This window comes from Protopterus annectens, chromosome 5.part0 (genome assembly GCF_019279795.1).
Source record: "Protopterus annectens isolate FY-2018-M chromosome 5.part0, PAN1.0, whole genome shotgun sequence".
Taxonomy (NCBI): Eukaryota; Metazoa; Chordata; order Ceratodontiformes; family Protopteridae; genus Protopterus; species Protopterus annectens.
This window is the reverse complement of record NC_056735.1, coordinates 1,540,479,391-1,540,497,842: the sequence shown is the minus strand read 5'-3', so window position 1 is coordinate 1,540,497,842 and position 18,452 is coordinate 1,540,479,391.

Sequence of the window (18,452 nt, the reverse complement as noted above, 5' to 3'; positions counted from 1 at the left end):
CACAGGGTTCCATCCTGGGACCTCTCCTGTTTGGTATCTACTTCTCTGAAGTACAGGCTAACACAGAAGGCCTCTGGCTAACGAAGTTTGCAGATGACTGCAAAGGAGCCATAGTCAAGTCCCCAAATGATGTGGACATCCTACAGAAGGGCCTCACTGAGACAGATGCCTTGTATCAGAGCCATAGCCTCAAGCTCAATGCCAAAAAGTACAGTGTCATGCCCTTTGGTAAAAACTCTGTACCTATGAACTACCACATAGGCAGCAATCTACATAACACCAAATGCGTGATAAGAGACCTTGGGACCCAGGTGGACAGTAGTCTCTCCTTTAATAGTCACATTGCCACAGTAGTCAGAAAGTCCTTCTACGTGGCACACCTCATCACAAAAGGGTTCTCATCCAGGAAAAAAAGAGGTCATTGTTTCCCTCTACTCGTCACTCATTAGACCCATTATAGAGTACAACGCCCTTTTTGGAATGTACCTCACAAGACATCTGAAGCAGATGGAAAGGCCACAGAAGTACCTCACAAAGAGGATTACTGGCCTCAAACAAATGCCCTACACTGACCGCCTCACAAAACTCCAGCTTTACTCCATACCATATCGACTACTCCGAAGTGATCTCTGCCTAACATATAAATCTATGTCAAACCCAGAGCTGTTGGACATGGTACACCTAAAGAAATCCCAATCCCTCTGAGCTACATGCTCTAGGGACCTAAACCTTGTCACCACAATAAACAGGAAATGTTGGAGGGATAGATTCCTGTCCCAGAGACTTCCTATACTTTGGAACAAGCTACCCATCTATGTCAAGTAAAGTTCTTCATTAGCACTCTTCAAGAAAAATCTTGATGAGTGAATGGGAAATAGATAATACACCACGGGGATCACTTCTGTGTCTCTGCTGGACAGTGGCACAGGAAAATAACTTTCTTGGGTGGTGTAATCTATGTTACCTTGCTGGCTAAGCTTACATAGGCCCTTTGGCCGATAGCCTAGTACCTACCTATGAAACTAAAGATATCCAAGTCACTGCAAGCCATGCGGTCTGGTGAGATGAACTTCACCACAGCAATAAATAGAGCATGCTGGAGGGATAGAGTCCTGTCACATAGACTCCCCATGCTTTGAAACAAAATTCCAAACTACATTAGGTAGAGCCCCTCACTAACACTCTTCAAGAGAAACCTTGATGAGTGGATGGGTAACAGAAAATGCACCCCTGGGATCACTTCATTTGCTCTGCCTGACAGAGGATCAGTTAATTAATCAATGGGGTGGCCGACACTCTCTAGCTAGGCTTATAAATGCCCTTGGGCAGATAGCCTAGTACCTACCTATGAACCTATGAACATATATGCTGAAATGTAGTTAAGAATCATCTGTTGAATATTATATTAATTAGCAAAGTCAACTTTTATCTGTGTGCATTACTTTGAGGTGTATTGATGGAATGAGCATGTTTGTCTGGGCATTTCACAGATATACATGCCTGCCAACAGCTTAAAATGGAATGTTCTGTGTTAAGTCTGTCAACATGTTTCAGGGACAGTTCATTTGATAGCATTTTAAGCAGTTCACTGATGGTTTGTTAGCAAAATGTGTTAATTGCCTATTTTTGGGGGTGGGAGCAAAGCTGCATTTCTGTTTCGGCACAAAGAAGGATTTGTTGCTATTGTTACTCTCCTTGTTTTGCATCCAACTTTGCTTTGTATGTGAATGTAATATATTACAACCATACAATTACTGTTGTTCATATTTCCAATATCTTGACTGTTTTATGTTTCTCCAGTGGGTAATAGTGAAATGCTACCTTTTCTGTTTTATCTGGAAACAGGATTGTTTGCAGTTATGTGATACTTATGTGTATTATTCTCCTGTTTTGTTTTAGGTCACCTAGGACAATGGCACCCAGATGTCTCAATCCCCAACACTCCTTCAGTGACCCTGAGAATCAGGTAATTGTGGAAACTTTTAGGTGACATGGTACCTTTCTGCTTGAGAGGCAATGTGGAAATATGTCAGGCAAATTGCATATTTGGCAACAGATAATTGCTAATGTGAATGCAGTAGGCAGCCACAGCAGGACATATGATCAGGTCCGCCATAGGGCAGCTGACATGATCTCATCTTCACAGAGGAGAGATCTACAGTGGCACATGAATGCATGTGTACGGGGGGGGGGGGGTGCTGCTACAAAGCCACCACTAACAGCAAATGAAGAGTTCCTGTCCACTGTCAGGGATCCAGACAGCTACCAGTAAAGTGCAGAACAACATGTCCTTGACATTGGTGCTACTGTTTTAGGAACAGCAAGTATGTCCCAGGAGGAGCTTCCAGGTAGGCATATGTATCTCAATTGTTAAATACTTTTGTATAGTAAAATATTTACTGCAATATGTTAGTTCTATTTAACAAGAAATTAGTTTGTGGGGGAGGAGGTGGGGGGATTGCAGATTGCTACAGTTAACAACACATTCTGATTGATTACACATGGACTGAGGTTGGACTTGTCATCCATGTTCTTGTTGAAATTATTGTTAATGGACATATAACAAGTTTTAACTACCTGAGTTACTATTAACTGTGATGATGTCCTTACCTTTTGCTTAGCTTCTTCCAGGAACCATAGCATCAATGGCACATGGTAAGCCAAATAGCTTCTTTGTCAGTGGTGATGAGCAGTTCAAAGAAATATATAATTTTTATCCATATGTATGATATGGGTGTCAGGACTGCTGTGTATATTGCTGTGCTGTCTGTAGTAGTGGCACCACTGTTATTTTCTTAGCATACAAGTTTTCCTCTGTTTGTTGCTTATTACCATAGGTTATCCTGACAGTTTAACTATAGGACTCTTACCACCTGATGTCAGTGTATGGGCAGACTCTGATGACGATGATGGCCAAACAGAGGCACAGTCAGGGGGTGCAGAAGTTGAATCTGATACTGAGGTTAACATTCATCCATCCAACAGACATCAGTCACATTCAGGCAGTGCACCCAACAGGGGGCATAGATGTGGCAGTGCAACTCCTAGCAGAGCCAGTTCTCATGGTCGGGTATGACAATGATGAACTCCCACCTCTACCATGCACAGCTCACACCTGTCCAACATTCCAAGATGTAGAACTAGCACAGAGCTTGGCTGTGTTCATGCATGCACTCACACACCAATTTCACCTGGAGGGCCCAGACATACACACACACACACACACACACACACACACACACACACACACACACACACAGACATACACACACACACACACACACACACACACACACACACACACACACACACCAGTTACATGGTTCAGCCGTGAAGCTTAAATCTCATTTTGTCTCACTGGCCATTTGTTACTTCAACCAAATGTCTCCCTGTTTCTCTTTCTTATTCACACTCTCACCAATCTTTTGTGTCAGCCTAGGCTTCCTGCCCCACCCACACACACACACACACACACACACACACACACACACACACACACACACACAATACTCTGTGCAAGTGATGATAACTATGCCATATCCCTGTTTTCTATCTTTTGGATTCAGGGATACATAACATTTGTGTCTGATGCTCAGGGTGCATAGCTGACTTAGTGCTTAGTATATCTGCATTTGTGATGTTGATTTGATAATTGTACCTTTGACTTATATTCAGTTTAGAAAGTTCAACAGTTGATAGAATCAAACATTTTTCCATCAGTATTGTTAATGATCTTGTGAGGGTTGTGAAGTCTGAAATTGAAATGTCTCTCCTTACTTTTTAACTTCTCTCTTTAATGGTTATGCAGTACAAAAGTACAGTGCTAAACTGAGGACATTTGGTGACCCATCAGTACTTTTGAGAGGTATGACTGTGAGGTATGACTGTGTGAATCTTTGATGCCTAAAGCTTACTAAGTGATAATGGACACATATAAGTCACATAAGTCTCTGCTGTCACATGTTAAAGTAATTTCTGTACAAATCAGTAACTTGCTTACATTGCCAAGTAACAACATGCATGGATATGCCATTGATTAATACTATTAAACACTACACCATTCATTCATATTATTAAACATTACACTCCAGGTTCAACACTTACCTTTCAAATCTAGGAGTTGCAACAGCATTGCCTGGCATCAATATTACTAGATGCATGTACATAGGAGGAAGGTTTTAACCCCTTAGATGCAGAGTGAGTGTGTTATGTATTGCCTCTTACAAATGTGAGGGCATATTGACCATGCCTATGTCTGCTTACACACACAGCAGCTGCTGGTACCCCTTCTGATTCCTCAGCTGCTTGTGGCTGTTGTGACCTTGCCATTGGCAGTAGTTTGTGTTCCCCTTCCTCTTGTTGATCCTGCTAAAGCTGTTTTTTCAGAATGATGTTGTGTAGCATGGCACATAACAGTGAATATTTCAGTACATGTACAGGGATTGTACTGCAGGCCTCCCCCAGATGTCTCTAGACACCAGAACCACTACTTTAGCAGCCCAAACACATGCCCTATGATATTTCTGGTTTGAGTGTGTGCCTAATTATGGTATTCTTCAGCAGGGGTGTGTGTGCATTTCTGATGGGTGTCATCAGCCATAGTGCAAGTGCATAGCCTTTATCCCCCAGTAAATGATCTTGTGGGATATCCTCCCACAGAGAACATCTGATACAGCTGGGAGGTGTGACAGCTATGTGAGTTGTGATAACTGCCTGGGTTGCCAGCACACACATTCAGGATGATTCCCTTGGCATTACACACAACTTGGCAGTTAATAGTGTGGAATCCCATTCTATTTATGTAGAGCCTTCCATATTCTCCAGGTGATGCCTTAATGACTATATGTGTGCAGTCTAAGGCACCCAGTACTCATGCATATGTCTGGCCCTGTCCTCAGAGTTACAGGGAAAATATATGGGGTTACTGGCATGGAGTAGCATACCATTCAGGAATAGATGGGGCCTCCTGGATGCTGATGCCTGTGACACCCCCAATATGTCTCCTGTTGGTCTCTGAAAGGTTTCTATAGCTAAAAGTCTAAGTGCTACACATAACTTTGTCTCCACTGGTATGAGTTCATTCAGTTTATCCTGGCTCTGAGTTGGAAACGACAGAGGTTGCAGAGTTCCTGTAGTGCATCTCTATCCACCCTCCTGACCTCTAGAGTTTCCACATGATGTAGATGGTTCATAGGTTCTTAGGTTGGTACTAGGCTATTGGCCCTAGGGCCTATACAAGCCTAGCCATAACAATTTCCTGGCTATTTCTTCCCACAGTATTTACTTCCCTGGAGCCCTGTCTAGCAGGACAACTGATGTGATCCCCAGGGTGAATTTCCTTTCTCCCATCCAATCATCAAGGTTCCTTTTGAAGAGGGCCAAAGAGGTGACATGTATGGGCAGTCTATTTCAGAGTCTGGGGAGTCTCTGGGTCAAGAACCTATCCATCCAGCATGTTTTGTTTATTGTGATGATAAGGTTTAGATCCCTGGAGCATGTGGCTCTGATGGATTGGGATTTCTTTAAGTGTAGCATGTCCAACAGCTCTGGGTTTGACATGGCCTTGCATGTTAAGCAGAGATCACCTCTGAGTAGACAATATGTGAGAGAGTATAGCTGGAGTTTTTTAAGGTGGGCAGCGTAGGGCATCTGCTTTAGGCCTGTGATTCTTTCAGTGAGGTGTTTCTGCGGCCTTTCCAGTTGTATTCTATAATGAGTCTAATGAGGGATGAATACAATGGAACAATGACCTCCTTTTTCCTGGATGAAAAGCCCTTAGTGATGAGGTGTGCCACATTGAAGGATTTCCTGACTGTTGTGGTGATGTGGTTATCGAAGGTGAGACCACTGTCCACCTGTGTCCTTAAGTCTGTTATCACACTTTTGGTGTTTAGTGTACTGCCACCTATGTGGTAATTCATGGGTACATGTTTTTTCCCATAGGGGATAACTATACATTTCTTGGCATTGAGTTTGAGCCCATGGATCTGGCACCAAGCATCTGTTTCTGTAAGGCCCTTTTGTAGACTATCCACATCAATTGGAGATTTAATAATGGCTCCCAGTTTACAGTCATCTGTGGACTTTGTTAGCCAGAGTCCCTTAGTGTTGTCCTGTACTTCATAGAAGTAGATACTAAACAAGAGTGGTCCCAGGCCTGAACCCTGAGGTACTCCACTTGTCACTTGTCTGGAGCTGGATTTCAAGTCAGCTACTTCTGCAGTGTGGTTCTGTCAGTAAGCCAGTTAGCAACCCATCGAGTGACATAGGTATTAATGCCCAGCTTACTAAGTCTATCTATGATTCCAAAATGGGAGATGGTGTCAAAGGACTTGGAGAGGACCAGATAGGCTGTGTGAACTGCCTTACCCTCGTTCACAGCTCTGGAGACTGATTCAAAGAAGTCAATCAGGTTCAGGAGACAAGATCTGCCCTTCATGAACCCAAACTGGGTGGGGTCCAGTGTTTGAAGGTTGCCAATGTCTTTGTTTATAAGTTCCATGATGATACGTTCCATGGCCTTGCAGATCAGGCTCGTCAGACTGATGGGGCAGTAGTTCCCAGGATCCAATGTGGATCCCCCCTTCTGGAGTGGGATAACTGTAGCTGTGTGCCACTCAGTGGGCATGAAGCCTGAGGTGAGGCTATGATTAAACATGACACTTAGGTAAGGTGCCAGTTCATTTTGTAGTTCATGTAATACACAGCCCGAGATGTCATCTGGTCCCATGGATGCTGTATTCTTAGCTTTGGAGAGTGCGTTTTTTACCTGTGTGGCCATTATTACTGGAATTTGGCAATCTTCCAGTATTGAGATAGGCCGTTTAGGGGGTGAGAGGGGGGTGAAGTTGGCACTGATTTGATCTGCCAGGATATTGCAATATCCTTGGTATCAGCATATTTAACGCCATTCTGTTGTAGCGCAGAGCAGATCTGAGCATTGCCATTTAGATTCTTCACATAGTTATAGAATGCCTTGTGGTTGTCTTTGGAATCTTTGGCAATTGTATTTTGTTAACTAGCTTTGGAGGATTTTATGAGGAATCTCAGCTTCTTACTGAGGCTGGTAAGGGAGTTTTTTGCATCCTGGGATTTTCCTCTTTTCTACAACAGTTTCTTTCTTTTGTTGTAAAGTTTGTTTATGGCAGGGGACCACCAGATTGGTGAGCATCTTGATTCTATTTGGGATAGCACGATTCTTGCATGAGTGGATGTGCTCGTACAGCACCTTAGTGTAGGATTCAGCAGTCAAACTTTCAGTTCCCGTCTGCATGGGTGTTATGAAGTTTGTCTCTTCTGACTTCAGTAGCATGAAGTTGGCTTTGGAGAAGATTTTTATGGAGGTTTCCTTACTGGGGGGGTGGGGTTAGGATGTGGATGTTAAGGGTGATTAGCTTATACTAGAAAAAACTGTTGACAGTAAGGCATTACTTACTTATTAATAGACTACCTTTAAGCCCACCAATTTTTAGGTACTTACAATTTACTATCACAACAAGTAGCCATCACCATTGCCTAGTTTTTACATTTTATGTTAATAAGGGGGTTAAATTAAAAACAACATTAAAATAAAAAAAAAATTATTTCTAACATTTACTTTTGACAATTATTTTTATTTTTATTTTTATTATTTGCATCGTTTAATGTTTAGAGTTAGATCCGAGACATATTAGTGAGTCCATTAAAAAATACACACTAGTTTTGATACTTGCGGTATCCACATTTATTGTTACCAGTAAGGCAGTCTGCCTCACCAGTTATGTAATAGGTTCTATGTTCACACCTAGGTTTAAGAGGATAGTGTATTACACATTTGCATGTGAAGAACATTATTTTACAACATCACACACTTAGAAATAACCATGAAATTATTATGGTATTGATAGTGTGTACATACACAAGTACCATTTGTTTTAGTAGTAAGATTTTTTGTTTTTGTCCCTGTTTTTCAATTTGCATATAATATACAATTGTTGTTCAGAGTAATAATGTATATGTTTTAATGTTTTTAAAGGATATAACATCAAGTATGAAGTACACAAAACCACGTACCTTACTTTTTATATCTTATTACTGTGTATTAAGTGGCTGTTATGGCTCTTTGAATTAACATCCGCACATCGTTTTTTCAAAATAACAAGTCAGAATTGTCCTGAACTAAAAGTGTTAATGATAGGTTTATACTTATCATGTGACCATTGCATTCAATTTAAACATTTTGAATTCACGCTGTGCTATTATCTGAAGAAGTCTGTTTACTTAACAGATGAAAAGCGCTTAATTTGATTTTGTTGGTTTTTGCTTTTACCTTCGTAGTGGAGGCAGTACTCACTGCAACTTTTGTTTTGTTCGAATTTTATTAAATTCATTTTAGTATGTTGCTGTTGCTCCTGGGCCGTTTTTTGTTTTTTGCAACAGTGATTAGCTTGTAGTCAGACCTGACCAACGAGGGGGTGACCATAAGTGTGGGGCATCGATTTCCCATGTTGAATGACCAGGTCTAGGATATTAAAGCCCCTGGTGGGACTATGGGTTAGTTAATCCTGGGTGTTGGAATTTATGAATTCCAAGAACCATTGGGCAAAGGTGTTGGTACACAAGTAGTTTTCTCATTTAATGGCAGGGTAGTTGAAATCACCCAGTATTAGGGTGTTTGGTTGTATCTTAATATTTTCCAGTATGTTTAGAAAGGTGTAGTGAGGGTCTTAGGGCATGGTGGGGGATCTGTAGCAAGTTACAAATTTGGATTGCAGTCTTACCTAGTGTTAGTTGCACCTGGAGAATTTCAGATGCATTGTGTTGGGCAACTAGTCTGGTGATGAGAATATCCTTGGTGAATATGGACACTCTTCCACCTTTAGTGTTTCGGTCCTGGTTTGGTGACTGAAAAGTGTGGTAAGAGTTGTAGCCTGGTATTGCAGGGGTGCTCTCTGGAGCCTTGAATAAGGTCTCAGTTACTGCACAGATATCGATGTTCTCCATTTTTAGGAGTGCCTCGATAGTGCATTTTTAGGTTTAGACTTCTAGCATTGAATAGCATTACCTTCAGAATTTGCATGCTTGTACCTGTTATGGTGGTGGTTTTGTTCTTTGAACTTTGCCTAAGAAAAGCACTATAGGGGTGGCAAGAACCTTAGCCAGTAACCTGATTCCCAGGGGCGACAGGTGCAGACCATCTCTGGCAAAGCATTGTGGTCTGACGATCTTGCCATCCTAGGTGGACAGATACTGGATCCCCTTTGAATGACACCAGAAGCTTAACCAATTGTTGAAGTCAATCATTTTGTCCTTATATTGTGGTATCATTCTGGGTAAAGACAGGATGCTACTCAGGGCTAGGGTCATACCTGCCTGAGCCACATGATCTGAGAGCTCTTCCATGTCTCTTTTTATGTAGTTCAGGGAGGTACGTCTCAAGTCATTCACTCCATCATGGAAAATGACAGAGTCATATTTGTACTTGTTGTGGAGTGACTTGAGTGCATGCGTTATGTGGCGGATCCTGGCAGCCGACAGGCAGCTGACTGTAATTTTCTTCTTGTTCAGTCTGGTGAGGGGGACATCAGTGTGCCTGACTATAGAGTCACCTATGACTAAAGTGTTAGGTACGTTGTCTTGCCTTAGGGGCTGTTCCTGGGGGGTACACTGGTGTTGTGAGCTATGTGATACTTTGGTTGTGATTGGTGTTTGTTTGCATTTCAGCTTCGGAAGTCTTTGTTGCTTGGGCAGGTTACAGTTAAGGGCCTCCGCATATGTGGATTTAATGTTGCTATGTGTGGGTGTTGGTGGTGTGGGTTTAGAAGGGCTATGCGTTGCTTGAGGTGTTGTTTGGGTGTTAACCTTCTCCTCTTGACTGTCTAGCACAATCTTGGGTGGAGAGAACTTTGCTTCCAGTTTGGCTATGTAAGTGTATCTCTCACAGGTTGTAGTGTTGAGTTCTAGGAGGAGAGGGTTGTCTGTGTACATGAGGCAATTGTTGCATTGCCCCAGTATGCCCAGATTCACCAGGTGGACAGGATAAATCACCAGAAGCTCACCCTTGGACACGCCTGGTTTGGTGCTTTTTTTGTAAAGTACAGGAGCTGTTTTCCCTTGCCTTAGCAAGGTACTTTGCAATTATAGGCTGTTTAGTGCCTACAAATAATTTCTCCTTATTAACAAGGAAAGTTGAGTGCTAGTATCAGTTTAAGGCTTCCTAGTGCTTTCCAGCAGGTATTAGAGCAAGAGCTAGTCACAGGGATGCTTAAAGGTAAGATGAAAAAAAATAGTTTATCCTAAACACTGCAGTGTACACTAGATAAGTTAGATGTGAAAGTAGGTAACTTAAGTTATACCTGCCTAAAAAATTATGTTTTAGTGGAGAGTCACTATTTTTAAAACAGCAAGATAGATTGAGAGGGGGTGGTCAGTTTTGTATTCTGATACTATGAAATACAGTAGGATGGCCAATAAATTTATATAGTTGAAGGGGAGTGATTTCACAAAATGATAATTTTGTGCTTACTCACACAAGCCAGTGAAAGCAGAGAGGGAATGAGATATATGGTTTTATATATATATATATATATATATAGTGATAAGTTAAACAGGACCTGGAAACTCTTCTCCTTCTTGGCCTTGGTCTGTTAGCAGCAGCAGCAGCATAGACTTCAGCCTGTTGGACATACACATGAATTAAAGCAACAGCAGCCCCTAACATTGTTTCTGTGTAGACTCCTTTCTGTGGCTGTATTCCAATAGGCTTTGGAATTCACTGGGAAAATCATCACTCAGTCTACGCGGTTGCTTTATAGCTTGTTGAATAGCTCTTCCAGATTGGATTGGTTGCTTATCATACAATTCAGCTGCTTATGCTGTAATTAGCATGCCACAGTGTCTACCTGGTTTCCACAGCTCTATACATTTTCTAGAGCTGCTTACTGAATCCAAAACAGCCCACTACCATGTGCCCACTGTGGTGTGATGCACACACCGTGTAAACTGACCATATAATCTTTATTGAATCTGGCCACCAATCTTTCACTTCACAGGTATTTCATAACTTCAGCTTATATTTTTCTAACTTCTACTTTACTAATCTTATGTTCTTAGTTCCCCCTTTCTGATCTGATTTTTTTGTATTGTAAATTTTTCTTTACCTGAGTGCGTTTGCCTGTATTTTTCTTCAGATATCTTTGGAGATCTTTTGTATTAATTTGGCTTTCTCCTTTGTATAAATATTGCACCATATCAGATCTCTTTTTCTTTCCCATATCAATATTTCTTTTTTTATACCTTTCAAGAATCTTTAGATTTTGCTATATATATTCTCACACTTCCTCAGTCACTTTTTTGTCCAAATGGTCCAAGATTTCTTGGTCTATATAATGTTTTTCATGAATCTGTTGTATTAATAAACATGAATTTACATTTGAAACTCTTGACAGTTTTTCTTGTGCAACTGTTTTTCTTTCCCCTAATCTCTCTTTACCTATTTGTATAACTTCTGTCCAGAAAGTCTGGGCTTCATGCATAATAGTAACAATACATAATTTCATTCTTTTCCTCAGTAGTCCACTCTGTCATCTTTATGGCACTTTTTTGGCCTGACAGTTTTTGTGTTTTTGTGTTATTTTTGGCTACTACTTCCTTCAACAAGAGGGGGGAATTTTCCACCTGAGCGTGGCCTAACTCCATTCTAGGATTTGTTTATGTGTCTTGAGGATTCTACACTGTAATTTTTCCTGTGCTGGCACCAATGCACCTATCAGGACTGGGCACTTTTTTATAATGGAACTTGTGAGCTAGCTGTCTTTTTTTAATTTTTAACTTACTTCTGTCCATGATATATGCTATATAAAATGCAATCTATATATCAGTGTCATCTTGGTAAGATTTTCTGAAAACAGGGTCCATCTCATGAGCATACTGTCCAAGACTTAAGAATGAATTCAGTTCCAGCAATAGTAACTATTTTGCTTGCTGATTATATCAACTGTTCATTTGAACCCCTATCATCTATCAATTCGGACCCCTATTAAGTCTCCATTTGGACCCTTATCTCTCCATTCAGACCCCTTTGCCAGTATGATACTTCTAATGTTGAATGAGGGATTGAATGCACTCCTTTAAGTAGCAGATAATGTTCTGAGGAAGAAATGGAGTTTGAGTGATAATTGTCATGATACTTGTTTGTGTCTTTTGGCTTTTAGGGTTAGGGGTCGCCACAGCGGAACGCCGGCCCACTAATGATTGGCAGTTGATTTTTACGTACCGGCTTACCAGGCCTGACGCAAAACCTTCAACGAAGGTACGCCCATTCACGTATGTCTCCACGCAGACGACGCTCTAGCTGAGAATCAAACCGGACAGCATCTTACTGTGAAATAATTGTCATGATAATAACAAGCAAAATTTGTTTAAAGTAGAGATTTGGTTCACTTAATAAAATTCTCTGGCTGTACTGAATATATGTAGATATCACTGAATTGGTTTCTGTTCTAGTTGTAATTTTTAGATCTTGGTATTGTCACCCTTGTATCTAGATTTAGTGAGCTTACTTTCAGTCGATAACAAGCCTGCTTTCATTCTTTGAATACATTTATCTGTTGAGGTATCTATCTCCACACAACTCCACTAATGCTTAGGTTTATGGGGAATAAGCTATACTTAATGGACTCTATTACATTATAAAAAGGTGGTTAGAGATGATATTGGTGTTGCTGTACACAGCATACATTTATTTGTAGACAGTCAAAGCATTCTAGTTCATTTAAGAGGATGTTGTCTCTAGACTCTGAGACAGTTCTATTTGTTTTTCTTTTTTTGTTTGTTCGTTTTTTTTTTTTTTTTGAAGGGAAGTAGTCTGTGAGCATTGTGATACCAGATAAAAGTTTTGGATATTGGTTGCTTAGGCTGTCTAGGAGCATTGTTACGTCCAAAAACTTGCCAGGGGAGTTTGTACTTACTACATGAAGTAGCTCATATTTGAGCTGGGACAGGTCCTACCTTTCTGATTTTGGGGGAGCTTGTCTAGTACCAATGTTCTGTTCAGCTATATTTCAGCACTTCTGCAAGCACTTTTGTACCAACGGATATTAAGGCCACCTAAAATGATTGTCTATTTTGCTGTTTCTGATTTCAGGGAATGGGGTGATCTGCTGTTCTGCTTGTTTGGTTGAGGACGCTGGTGGGATGGAAAGACTCACTGCTCCCTCTGTTAAAACACATATGTGTTTCAGTGTTGCATGTGACAGAAGAACTATCAATACACCATGGATTTTATGTTTTTCTTTTTTCCTGAAATTTGTTGTCATTGGTTAAAGATAAAAATTATATAATGAGAGGTCATTACTATTTTAAACTGTGCATGCTTATTGGACACAATGGCTACCTAGTCCATATGATTGTAAATCAAGCATTAGTCTTGTAAAGAAATCCGGCAGTTAATTCCATGTCAGTAAACTAAACTAGATAAAATAAAGTATTAACAGCACTCTGCTTAAAAATAACCTGCTATCACCCTAGATACACAAATGCATAACTATATTAAAATGAAAATGGATATGCCTGAGATGTTTGCTTCTTCTTTCTGTGCAGTCTGCAGGAATAAGAAAGATGAAACAAAAGTGCATTATTTTGCATTCAGTTTGTGGATGTACACTTTGTTTTTCAACTGAAAGTGTGGAGAACTATTTTTGTAGTATAAAATAGAGGAACATGTAACTGAGGTCACAAAAAAAAAAAAAAAAAACGTAGCAAACACCCAATATTATATAAATAACAGCTTTGCACAATATTTATTTTATTTATTTTACATTTCTTGACCGGGATAGTCTGACTGGATACATGTCCATTTTCAGCATAGACCCGGGGAGAAAAGCTCCAAGATCACTAAATTAGAGAAAAAATACAGCATCTACAGTAATGAACATAATACAGTTTTACAGAGGTTACATACCTAGGCAAATGATAGTAGTTCTGGTGTTAATGAGAGTCAGAGAGTAGGTCTTTGTGAATTAATACAAGTAGATACGTTTACTGTTATCAAGTCGTACAGTTAGTTACAGACATAATATTTGCAATGGTTACATGCCAAAACACATTAGAGTTAAACAAGGTAAGGTCAGGATAGTCTCATGTGTAAGCTAAAATAACTATTTTAGTCTCATTGTCACAGAGAGTTAGTCGGGTTTGCTACACTGACATAACTAGTTTAGTATCAGATGTTGTTTAAGTCTAGTATTGAATTGACTCACGGAGTTGAGCAAAGTCATTTCGGTTGGAAAAGAGTTCCAGGATCTGCTCACAGAGTTAGCGAAGTGGGAGTCACCAGCTGAGTTATTAGTTTTGATAGTCTGAACTAGTAATTTGTTAAAGGATTGCAGTGGTCGGTGATTATGATAGGGGGTAATAATATTTGTAAGAGCAGGAGTATTATCTGGATTATAAAGTATCTTATGGGCAGTTATCATGAGGTTATACTGGATCAAGCTGGGTAGTTCTAACCACCCAAGGTGGTTAATGTTAATACAATGGTGAGTCCTATAAGGCAGGCCAGTGGCAAATCTGGCTATATGGTTATAGCAGATAGTTTGTTGAGGACAGTTTTATTTAGATTGGAGAGTACTGGGGATGCATACAGAAGTGTTGAAAATAGGTGACAGCATGCTATGGAAGCTCTAGCGGGGGCGGGGGGGGGGGGTAAGAAGGCTTTATCCTGTAAAGTGAGCCTAGTTTATTATTGATGTTCTTAATAGATTGATTAACATGTAAGTCAAATTTGAGATTATTATCGATTAAACCACCTAACAGTTTTGTAGAGGGGTCTCAGGAGATTATAGTGTCGTTATTAGAGTTAATGGTAAAAGTGAATGCTGTAGACCTATGTGTTATAGCCTTTGGATAATGAGGGTAGTGTTTTGCTTATTTACATCCACTCATGGGTTATTGATAAAATATCCCAAGGACTGCTTATAATATTCACTGCTAGTGTGTACACATGCATGCCAAATATAATGCCAAAGCCACTGAGACTGGAGGAAGGCAATTATTTGAACTAGAATCAGCCAGCTGGACCTTATGTCATATGTAGTCCCTGTTGTGTCTAACGTAGACTATTTGTGAATCCAGTTCCAAGTGTCATCATATATGCGGTATTTCTACATAGACTGTAACAGAGTAGTATCATTTTATGTGCTGTTTGTACCGAGTTATTCTTTCTTCAGAACCTGAGCAGGCTTTATGTAAAGAGCAAGCAAAAATACTGCTAAGGTTTGCTATATCCCACCTACCCCACCTACAAGGGACCATTCCCAAAGGCTCTAGTGCCTTTACATAATTATTCCATTAGTTCCACAGCGATGGGAGCTGAAGATCCGTGTGCTAATTGAGATCATTCCTGCCAGTGAATCCCTATCTACCCATCCATTCCCCTAGTGGTGAAAAATGGGTGGTAGGCAGTGGCTGAGCTTGCTGGTCCCATGAAGTGGCCTACCTATCCCTCATTTAGGTCACGTGCACACTTGCTATAATGTTTGCTCAGAAAAGAAGGCGCGCATGCTCTCACAAACACCTCCTGCCCCCTGACTAATTAGAAAGACCCATGGTCAATGCAATAAATCCCCCACAACCACTACAGGCAGATGAGACATCCATGCATTCCTAAGTGTCACAAAGTCTGTAAAACTATCAGCCGCCATCCCTTTGAGGAAAGTGAGCTGATGTTGGCCATGCAGACTTATCTTCCCCTCCCTGGTATCTTAAACATATTTATAACCTACTACATTCTGCACAACATGGTCAGACATTGGTCTGGTGTCCTCTCCCACAGCCAGTCACTGACTTCGGCAGTGCAGCTCCGTCTATTGTTTTTCCCACAGGTGACAATATAGATGATGGCCAGCCAATGGCAGTAGCATGGTAACACTTCCAGCATGATTATGCATGGTATATCTCTAAACAGGCAAAGGGGCAATATCTAGAGTCCACAACTCTGGGCCATGACATTCATTATGTAACAGTAAGAAATGACACTGATATTACTTGATGCATGCTGCGTTACTTGTGGGCTATATTGAGTAGAGCATGGTCAACTTACACGGTACATTGAACGTTTTCCTTATATCGTAAACAATAATCTGGCTTCAGAGGTATTAGACATTATTTGTACAGTTATGAGTGGTCAGTGGCACAACTGCTAGTTATAATGGCAGACTTTCACTGAGGTGTAACAGAGCAGGTGTTCTGAAAGTTGTACAGGGCTCTGCTATGAGTGTTTCACTGAAGTGATATTTGCTTTTCAATAATGACATTTAACTCAGATTTGGAAGGAGTTGTATCCGATGCCCCCAAAGATAGAGAGCTTGATTAGAGATTTTAAGCAAGTGCTGCCATGTGTGCCTGATGCTGAGATTCTCCAGTGATGGAACCTACACAATTCAGTTGAACCACTTGATATACACCTAACAGAGCTGCATGATCTGTATATTCACTGAGAGGTTCTACCTCATGTTGTGGAATCCTGACATTACCTGGCATGAATGCCTTGACATACATGTGGTATATGACTTACTTGGTATCTATCGTGAAGCTGCCAATGTTCAAATTGTTTATGGAAAAAAAGACAGCATGGTAAATCCATTCTGCAAAACTAGATCTAAAATATCCATCCCTGAAGAGGGATAATCACTGAAACTAATTGTTGTTTCACATACAGGCACACTTGATGGCAGCATTCAAGGGCTTTTAAAAGCACTCGACAAAAACCGTAACATACTAAATATTTAATTTCTGTGCAAAATGTTATCCTACAGTTTTGTTTTCCTTTGCACACACATGCCATACACACACACACACACACACACACACACACACACACAAAGAGAGGGAGAGAGAGAAAGAGGCATTAAGTCTGACATTACTTACTTTTTGGCACCTTTACTGTAGCATCTTTTTTCTATAAAACTTTTAATGTAGGGTGTTTTCCAAATGCTTTATGGCAATTATTTAGGCTTGTTTTTTGGCACTGACTTAAATATTTTGACTAAAGTTGAATGTATGTGTATGCATGTGGTGTATGGTCAGCTTGAATGTTCAGAAGATTAATCTTCAAATGTCCTGAAACAGTTAGTTTGTTCAAAATTTTCAGTAACAGAGTGCTTGCAAAGATTAAAGTTTGATTTCATAAACTGATTTCTCTCTCTCTCTCTCTCTCTCTCTCTCTCTCTTTTGTTTTTACTCATCAATGGCATTTTATCTTTAATTGCTTTACTATGTTAAGGAATGGAACACTTTCCAGATGCACTATAACTAATATTTCATATTTCTTTCCCAGACATCTGTCTTCTAATTAAAAGCATCCATAAATTTACAAATTGTAGATTTTTTTATCAAATATATTTTTTTGCTTCTGAGCTTTCTGAATTACCACTTATAATGACATTATCCAGACCTGGACTGAACAACAAACTTTGAGAAATGCCATTTCTGTGTCATCTAAAAATATGATGACATTTACAGTTGTATTCGGTTTCTATTTCCATCTCCCCATGTGTATGTTATATTGTTATAATTATATATGCTAACCTTATACATATACTATTGTTGTGTGATTTGTTCATTAGCAGTTATGTTGCAAAGTTTCAATCATAAATTGTCATGCGAAGTGACTCAGACATATTTATAGACTACCCTGATCCACTACTGCAGGTAAACAGTTAAATACCTCTAATGGATTATCAGAAAAAATAGTTCTTGGCCTGGGTCAAGTTTGCATTGCATCCTGTGTACCAAAGATTTCTAAAATCTCTACAAATGTTTTTTTCCCTTCACAGGTCAGTCAGTTGCTCTTTTTAGCAGAGAAGGAAGCATCAGAGGTTTGTAGTTTTCTGCATTTTCTTTTTCCTGTTCCAAACATTGTGGAAGACAGCTGCACATTTCCTATTCCATGCTTAGGTACCTTATCTATCCAGTAATTTGTTTTAAATTCCAGTTAATGTTACCAGTTGTGTCATGCATAAACACTCAGGATAATTTATTTAACATTTGTTTACTGGGAAAGTCCAACTTGGAACAAGCCAATTTTCAGTGGAGGCCCAGGGAGAAGCGCTCCAGACACATGTCTTTATAATGTGGGAGGAAACTGTAATACCAAAAGGAAACCCACACAAATGCAGGGAGGACATGCGGACTCTGCACAGAGGGCACCCCAGCTGAGAATCGAACCAGATAACCTCTTGCTGTGAGGTAACAATGCAAACCGCTGCAACGCTGTGCTGTCAAAATTCAATTATAATCTACTGTGAATGTGACACACAGGACTAATGCGCTGACTGTGATTTAGGTGACCGATGATCAACCAGAAATCCTGTGTCAGGACTAACTAATTGAGAAGTATGGCAGAGAGCAGCTTATGCTGTCCCACTTAACGAGCAGAAGTGAGGCCACTTGTTTGCTGGCAATGCTGAAACCCA